The 7696-nt window shown below is 39.3% G+C and overlaps 1 long non-coding RNA gene across 1 annotated transcript; it reads left to right on the forward strand.

Annotated features, from left to right (window-relative positions):
• Window positions 1–1867: 1867 nt before the first annotated feature.
• LOC309654168 lies at window positions 1868–5440 on the forward strand. Its single transcript, XR_014259955.1, has 3 exons — window positions 1868–2159; window positions 4360–4411; window positions 5384–5440. It is a non-coding gene; the product is annotated as an uncharacterized lncRNA (long non-coding RNA).
• The last annotated feature ends 2256 nt before the right edge of the window (window positions 5441–7696 follow it).

The raw sequence follows: 7696 nt of genomic DNA on the forward strand, positions 1-7696 counted from the left end.
TTTAAGAATCTGCCTGCCAACGCAGGGGACACAGGTTCGAGCCCTGGTCCGGGAAGATCCCACATGCCGCAGAGCAATTAAACCCGTGCGCCACAACTACTGAGCCTGTGCCGTAGAGCCCGCGAGCCACAACTACTGAGCCCGTGTGCCACAACTACTGAAGCCCACGCACCTAGAGCCCGTGCCGTGCAACAAGAGAAGCCACCACAGTGAGAAGGCCGCGCACCACGACAAAGAGCAGCCCCCGCTCTTGGCAACTAGAGAAAGCCCGCGCGCAGTAACAAAGACCCCATGCAGCCCAAATTAAGTAAAATTAAATAAAATTTAAAAAAAAAAAAAAAAAAGATGAACCTTGCTCAGACAAGAAGGTTTCATCCTTTTTTTTTCCCGACCTAGTCTAATTTTTGGAAGTACAGTAAATTTTAATTTGCTCTCATGAAGTTTTAGAAATGATCATTCATCACATTCATTATTGGTGAAATAAAGGTTTACTGAGAAAATTAATAGGGACAATTGGCTTTTAGGAATGATTTTGAAAATGTTTATCATGGGGTTAGTTTTCAGTGGGGTAGTTGTTCTCAGTGGGGTAGGTGAGCCTTATTAGAATCACTTATGCAACTTTTCAAGATATATGTTTCTGGATGCACAAAGTCCACCCGCCTGCCCCCGCCTCCAAGACACAGTGTCTGTGTGTCTGTCTGTCTGTCTCTCTCTCTCTCACCCACGCACACACACCTGTTGACAAGATGGGGAATGATGTGAAGCATGATTATATGGACAAAAGCATCCCGAGTGATTCTCCGATCTTAACCCTAACTCATTCATCCCTAAACTTTGCTGCACGCTGCAGTCATCTGGGGATGTTTAAAAACAGTCCTGATGCCCAAGTCATACCCAGTGCCGGTTAAATCAGAACATCTTGAAGCAGAAGCCAGGCAGTCTTTAAAGCTTCTCAGATGATCCCAGTGTGCAGCTGAGCTTGGGAGCCACTATTTGGTTAGAGGGCAGGAGAAAGAGAACTGCTTCTGATAATTAGTGGGACCTTAGGTAAGTCAGTTTTAAGCCTTGGTTCCCTTATCTGTAAAATGGGTTGTTTAATTAAATGTCATCTACGGTTCAGTGGTCCTTTCCATCATAAAACTTCTAATGCTGTGATTTTAAAATCAATTTGAAGATGAAACTTGGAAGCACTATAGAAGTATCCATCTTTGATGCTAACGGTGTTACAGGCCTTTATACAAGTGCTAAGATTCTATAGACCTATTCTAAAATTCAGATTTGCCTTCCCTCAATTATTTTGAGTTTCATTTTAGACACTGAGAACAAAGGGGAGCATATAACTTAACCAGAGAACCCCTTTGTTGCCTAATATACAACATCTGTGAATAACTTAGGAATATAGTAACTTAAAAAAGACTACCTAAGGACTTGTATCTATCTGTTCGTTAATACTTTATTTAAAATAATTTGGAAATACCTGTCATTAATAGGATACTCTGTAGTATTATGCTGTCTTATTAGCACTGCTTATTTCAGGATAGCTAGACCTATCATCAGTTTTGTGGCTATAAAATTTTGCTATTAAATTTTCTAATAATTATGTAAAAGTGATTTGAAATCATTTTGGTATAGAGCACTTTTATTATTTACTTTTAGGGAAATAATGGAAAACGGATGGGTAGGTGGATAGCGAACTAAATCAACTGAAATGCAGGGGCTAACAAAAAAACCACACACACACACACACAGCCCCACACACAAACTACTATATGGCTTAAATTTAAGCATGTGTATAGATAGATATAACTTGTACAGGACAGAAGGTTTTGTGGGTAGAAGGACAAATGACAGGGGACGTATGTAATAATTTATATATTATAATAATCAACCAAAACATGCCTTCTAACAGCATATCTAGCATTTTGGGTCTCCTAATTTTGCTAAAAGCTGAAGAACCTAAAACAAGGGGGAAAGCACCCATGTGGTACTGTTCTGAATTCGAGGATTTCGGGGCCACTGGGCCTCTGGAAGGTCTTCCCTCCTTGCTAACCCCTTTTTAAAAATGTCTTCAGGCCTGATATGATAAAAATCAGTTATTACAATGTATTTTTTTTCCTCCACAGTATGACCTTAGCAATATATTACCACATCAAGAACAGGTGAGCTCTTTTAAAACCTATCTTGTTATTCCAGCTAATTAATTTACAAGGTATCAAGTTTAGTGTTAGGTAATAACTATAGATGTTACTGGCATAAGCTTTTATTATTAGAGTGCTTTTATTACAATATAGAAGTGAATCATTTATTTTTCTCTTAAGACCCTTAATTCTTAGGTTACTGAGCATCCCAAAGAGTATTTGTTTATATGGGTTATATTGATAATTTACTGTATTAGAAATTGAAATTGAGAATTTAAAAAATTAAATTCATTGTATGTTAAAACAGGGTTTGCCTTAGCACTACTGAAATTTTGAGCTAGATAATGCTTTGTTGTGGGGTGTCGTCCTGTGTGTTATAGGATATATAGCAGCACCCTTGGCCTCTACTCACTAGATGCCAGTAGCACCTTCTTCCCTCCACATTACGACAACCAAAACTGTCTCCAGCCATGGCCAGAAGTCCCCTGGGGGACGAAATCACCCCTGATTGGGAACCCCAGTGTTCAACATAAGTCATTTTTTTTTTAATGAAAAATAACTATTTTCCACAACAAAAAATATTGAGAGAAAAGTATCTCCTCAATAGAAGACAGCTGATTCTCATATCTATTCTGTCTTCAGTCATTTGTTTTGAAGAAACAATATGAAGAAGATCCAGCCGCTTGCAGATATATAGTTGGAAAAAGATGTATTTTTAAAGTCTTCAGATAATTTGGTATATTCTTTGATACTGTACCAAAAGTCTGCATGTGCTAGTTTCTTAAATTAGTTAAAATGGAATTCTAAATCATATCAATGAACTTGTAATAAATACTATGTTAAATTAATACCCATTGATCTGTCATGCATACTGAGTAGATCTTTTTACCTGTACCTGACTTTATAATATTATACATTGGTCATTTGGAAAGTATTGGTTCACATTTCTTTAGACAGTGTCAAAAACTCACTTTTGTTAGTATCACCACCAGTCTTACCAGAAAAGTCTTTTAAGTGTTGAGAAGTTGTCAAGTTCACAATAAAAGGTAGAAGTTTTCCAAAACTCCTGATATTTTTAGCTTGATGGCTTGAATTTTATCATTGGCAACAAATAACTTGAGTTATTTTCCTTGAAGTGACAGGCTCACTTTGTTCATTTTTGAAAGAATGACTGTGTCAGTTGTACATTCAAATAACGATGGTGTTCGATGAAAAAAGTGTTTCAAATAAAGATGTTCTATGAAAAAAATGACTTACCGCCAAGTCACAAGTGCTTTTCCTTAACACAGCCATATTTCAGTATGTAAAAGTGCTTAATGCATACTTTCCACTTATTCAGAATATTAAAAAGAAGGACCAAGGTTTAAGAACACTATTAATTTTTACTCTTTTATCAAGGATGTTCTTCAAGCAGATTTTTAACTGCAAGTGGCAGTGAATAATTGAATGACTTCTAATTCAGTTTGGTACCACTGCCTTGATTCATGCTCAGAAACCAGCAGTTTTACCCACTTTTGCTTTTATACATCCATAGCAAATGTCACACAATGTGAAGGGCAGGTAGTGTCTTAGTATTCTTATAAAAGCAGTTTTGACCTCTTGGGCCTCCTGAAGGAGGAGGGGATAGGGGAGAATCCCAGAGGCCTGCAGACCACATTTAGAGAACCGCTGTTCAAATGAGCGCAGTGTATTAGTGTGGTGAAATTTTAAATTAAAAAGCCTGGTTTCTTTTAAAATAAAAAGACAATTACATTTTTAACTCAAACTATTTAAAAGAGACAAGAAGAAATACACAAGAAGGATATAAAGAACTAAAGAGAAAAAAACGGGAAAAAACCATGAATCTCATATTCACATTGATTGAAGTGAGAAGAATTTATTGCCCACCACCACTGCTTTATAAAATGTTCTTGCATATTCCAGTGTGAGGTTAGAGGAGTGAAAATATATTGGTTTACTAGCATTGCCTGTTAGGGAGGGTCAGTGCTTATAGAGGCAACTCTCGCTGGTTGTTGTAGAAAAGATTTCACAGAACGTGATGTGCTGAGTAAAAATAGGTCAGGAAACCTTTCTAAGGGTGGAATCCAGGAGAAGAATTTATAAAACTGTTTGCTTCGTTGAAGGTTAAGCTTCCTCTACCCCTCTCTCTACTCCTAGCAGATATGTTACTATGATAGTAACTCCTGAATTAATTTTTTAAATGCACATTCTTATTTTATAGAGATGCAGATAGATCCTTGGATATTTTTGATGAGAGATTACATCCACTCACAGTAAGTGTCAGTTTTATTGAAGTGGTATTTTTCTCTTATACAGTTGTGTTTATTTCATGCTGATTTGCTTTGAAATTAATTACTAGAAGAAAATTACTTCCTCCAGCTCGAAGTCAAATTCATCTTCCTTTAAGTCTTCTTCCCCACGCCATGTTGTGTCTAGTCATTTTCCCGAAGGCGTGTTGTATAAGGGGTTGATGGATATGAACCGAGTTGCACTTTGTGTGAATAGTGAGCAGGTAAGTAAACATACCCAAGTAACAGAAAATGTATCTTTTTAAAGGATGATGTTCCATAGCATCAAACAATATAAATATTTGTAAATAAACCTAATATGATAAGGCCTCTAAGAAGAAAATTAGAAAACTGTTTACATTTTAAACGAATTAAAATGACAAAGTTTTAAAATTCACTTCTCCGGGTGCTCTGTGGCCACACGTGGCTGGCGACTGCTGTACAGGACAGCACATTCTTAGAGCCTTATGGTTACAGGACACTGGAAATGTGTTTTCAAAGTTGACTACAGAAAAGTATGACATATGGTGATCAGCAAGACTTTTGAGCCTAAAAATATTGGGTTGGCCAAAAAGTTTGTTTGGTTAGTGAATATATTGTTCAATAAAATGCTTGGTGAAAATGAAAACTGTGTCTTTTATTTTTACTTAAAACCAAATGAACTTTTTGGCCAACCCAATAGTTTACATTTGGTTAGAATTCTGTGGGGAGGAACGTGGAAATACATAAACTTTCTGCGGTTGTGCCTGTATTTTTCTTTAATGAATGGTGGTGAGTACTGGATCACTGTGGTATTTTAGGATCCCATTGTTTATATTTAAAAGACTACAAGACATGTCACCCAATCAGAATTATTTTAAGGGGCACGTGGGCCCAAGTGTGAAGACTGCTATCTTAAGGGTACTTTTAAGTATTTTTCTTCCGTGGATACTTAAATTGCATTTTTTCTCCCTTCAGCGAGAAAAGATTCCAGAGGAATACTTCGAGCATGATCCTGAACACAAATTCATTTACGGATTTGTTCATACTCTTTCTAGTGCCGTACAGCTAACTGCTGAAGGTGCAGTAGTAACTTTGGTAAGATATTTTTTCTTTCATAAAGCATCTGTAGAAATTTCTGTCTTGTACACATGGTATGGTCCTGTTTTTCCCAAATGAAAGTAGGTTCCTGAAACGATCATTAGAACTTTATTAAGAGAAACCTATCAAAAGAAAGTAAAGTATACACATTTGAGCTTTAATCATCATTATGATTTAAAACGTTGCCATTGCTTTTCTCATCACAAAACAATTGCTATTAAAGGCAGCAGGAGAGATTTCTGGTTTCTCCTTCCACACCTGAGGGGACACACGCACGCACAGTGCACACACGCACACACAGACGACGCGTGTGGTGGTGGTGGGGCGGGGCAATCACTGAGCGCTCTGGTCCACAGGCAGAAACAGGTTCCGGGCAGTTTGAAGCTGAGTCCCAGACTGCACTGCCTAGGCAGTTCTGATGTGTGTCCTGACTGAGAACTACTGCCCTCAGTTCTCTGTTCCTTGGATAATGGATAATGGTGTTAACCATCCCTGCTGTCCTCTTACTGCCTGCATGTGAAGTTGCCCAGGACTAGGGTGCCAGTAGGACTTCAGAAGGCTTTACTCTAGTTAGCCTGCTAAGCTACAGCTGTGTAAGGACCTTTTTGTCATCCATTCCTAATTCCTATGGTAAGATTTTATCATTTGAATAATAAATCATATTCAAGTGAGAGGTAGTTGGGATTGTTTTACTCCTCCCTATAGCAAACCTGTAGGGGGGAAAGTCAGCTGCGTGGTCTGCAGGGAAGGAATACTTAGGCCACTCACTGCCTGCTCCTATCAAGGCAGAATTTAGGACAGGAGGCTTGTCCTTTTGAAAAGAGACCCCTCAGTGGGTACTGGATCAGACACAGGCCTTTTCTTGGCGCTACGGGCCACTTGGAGTGCTTAGCACATGCTTGAGAGAGGCAGGAATGGTGCTTGCATATGGAGAGCTAGGAAATGCAGGAAGGAGAGTATTTGGGTTGGAAGAGGGGCATTTCTTTGTAGACAAGTTAAGCTTGATGTACCTGCGAGACAGCAGAATGGCAGTGTCTAGTAATCATTTGAATATATGGGATTGGAGCATGAATCTGAGCTAGAGGGAGGGAATTAAGTGTAGCTGTTCAAATGCAGAGAAAGTATGTAAAATAAAAAGTGGGTAGAAGATAGATCCTTCTAGGGACTGTCAGCACTTAAGGGACAGATCCCCAGAGGAGTGGCTACAGTGGTAGGAAACCCAGCAGAGAACCCTAAGAGACACCAGGAGAGGTTCAAGAAGGAGAGTATGGTCCAAACGCTAAATGCTACCAAGAAGTTGCTCATGTCATAAATACCATGTCACTGAATACCTACTCTGTGTCACTTTTCTACATGTGGGGGGTGGAGGAGAGAACAAGTTGGATAAATAAAGTTCTTGCCTTTATGGGGCAAGTGTGGAAGACGTAAATTTTTTTTTTTTTTTTTTTATCACAGTACAGTTGATTTACAGTGTTGTGTTAGTTTCAGGTGTATAGCAAAGTATAAGTGTTTTTTTTTAATGAGTGTTTTTTAAAAGATGACTATTTCAAGTGGTGGTAAAAACCATGAAGAGAAAGCAAGGTAAAGGGATAAAGTGATTAGAGGGGCTTACTAGAAAGCTCAGGAAGAGCCTCTTTAAAGAGGTAATGTTTGAACCCAGGACCTGGCTGAACTGAGGAAGATCAGGTACGCTGGCATTACGGGCAGAGGGGACAAGTGCAAGGCTCTGAGACAGGAACTTGTTCTGTGTGTTCAAGGAAAAGCAAGGTGGCCATTGTGATCCGAGCGGGGAATGAGGGAAAGAGCATAGGTGATGAGGTCACGGAAGGACAAGGCCGTACCGCACAGGGCCTCGTAACTTGCAGGCCACGGGAAGAAGGTATTTGTTTGATGGGAAACCTCTGGCAGATCTGGAGCAGGCGCATAAAGTACTCTTAATTGAAGAGGCTCTCCTGGCTGCTTTGGGGAGAACAGACTGTAGTCTGTTGGGAGGCAGAGAAGTTAGGCAGTGGCAGCGATACAAGTCAGAAGTGACAGACAGAAAAGCGGTCAGGGTACCAGTGAAGGTAGAGATAACAAGAAGTTCTAAGAGATTGGAGCAGGATACACTCAAGTGCAGGTTTTTGGTCTCAGCGACTGGGCGTGTGGCAGTGCTCTTTCATTTATGAGGGAAGGCCTGGGGAGTGGAGC

The sequence above is a fragment of the Balaenoptera physalus genome (genome assembly GCF_965194825.1).
Source record: "Balaenoptera physalus genome assembly, contig: HAP1_SCAFFOLD_2146, whole genome shotgun sequence".
In the NCBI taxonomy this organism is placed as follows: domain Eukaryota; kingdom Metazoa; phylum Chordata; class Mammalia; order Artiodactyla; family Balaenopteridae; genus Balaenoptera; species Balaenoptera physalus.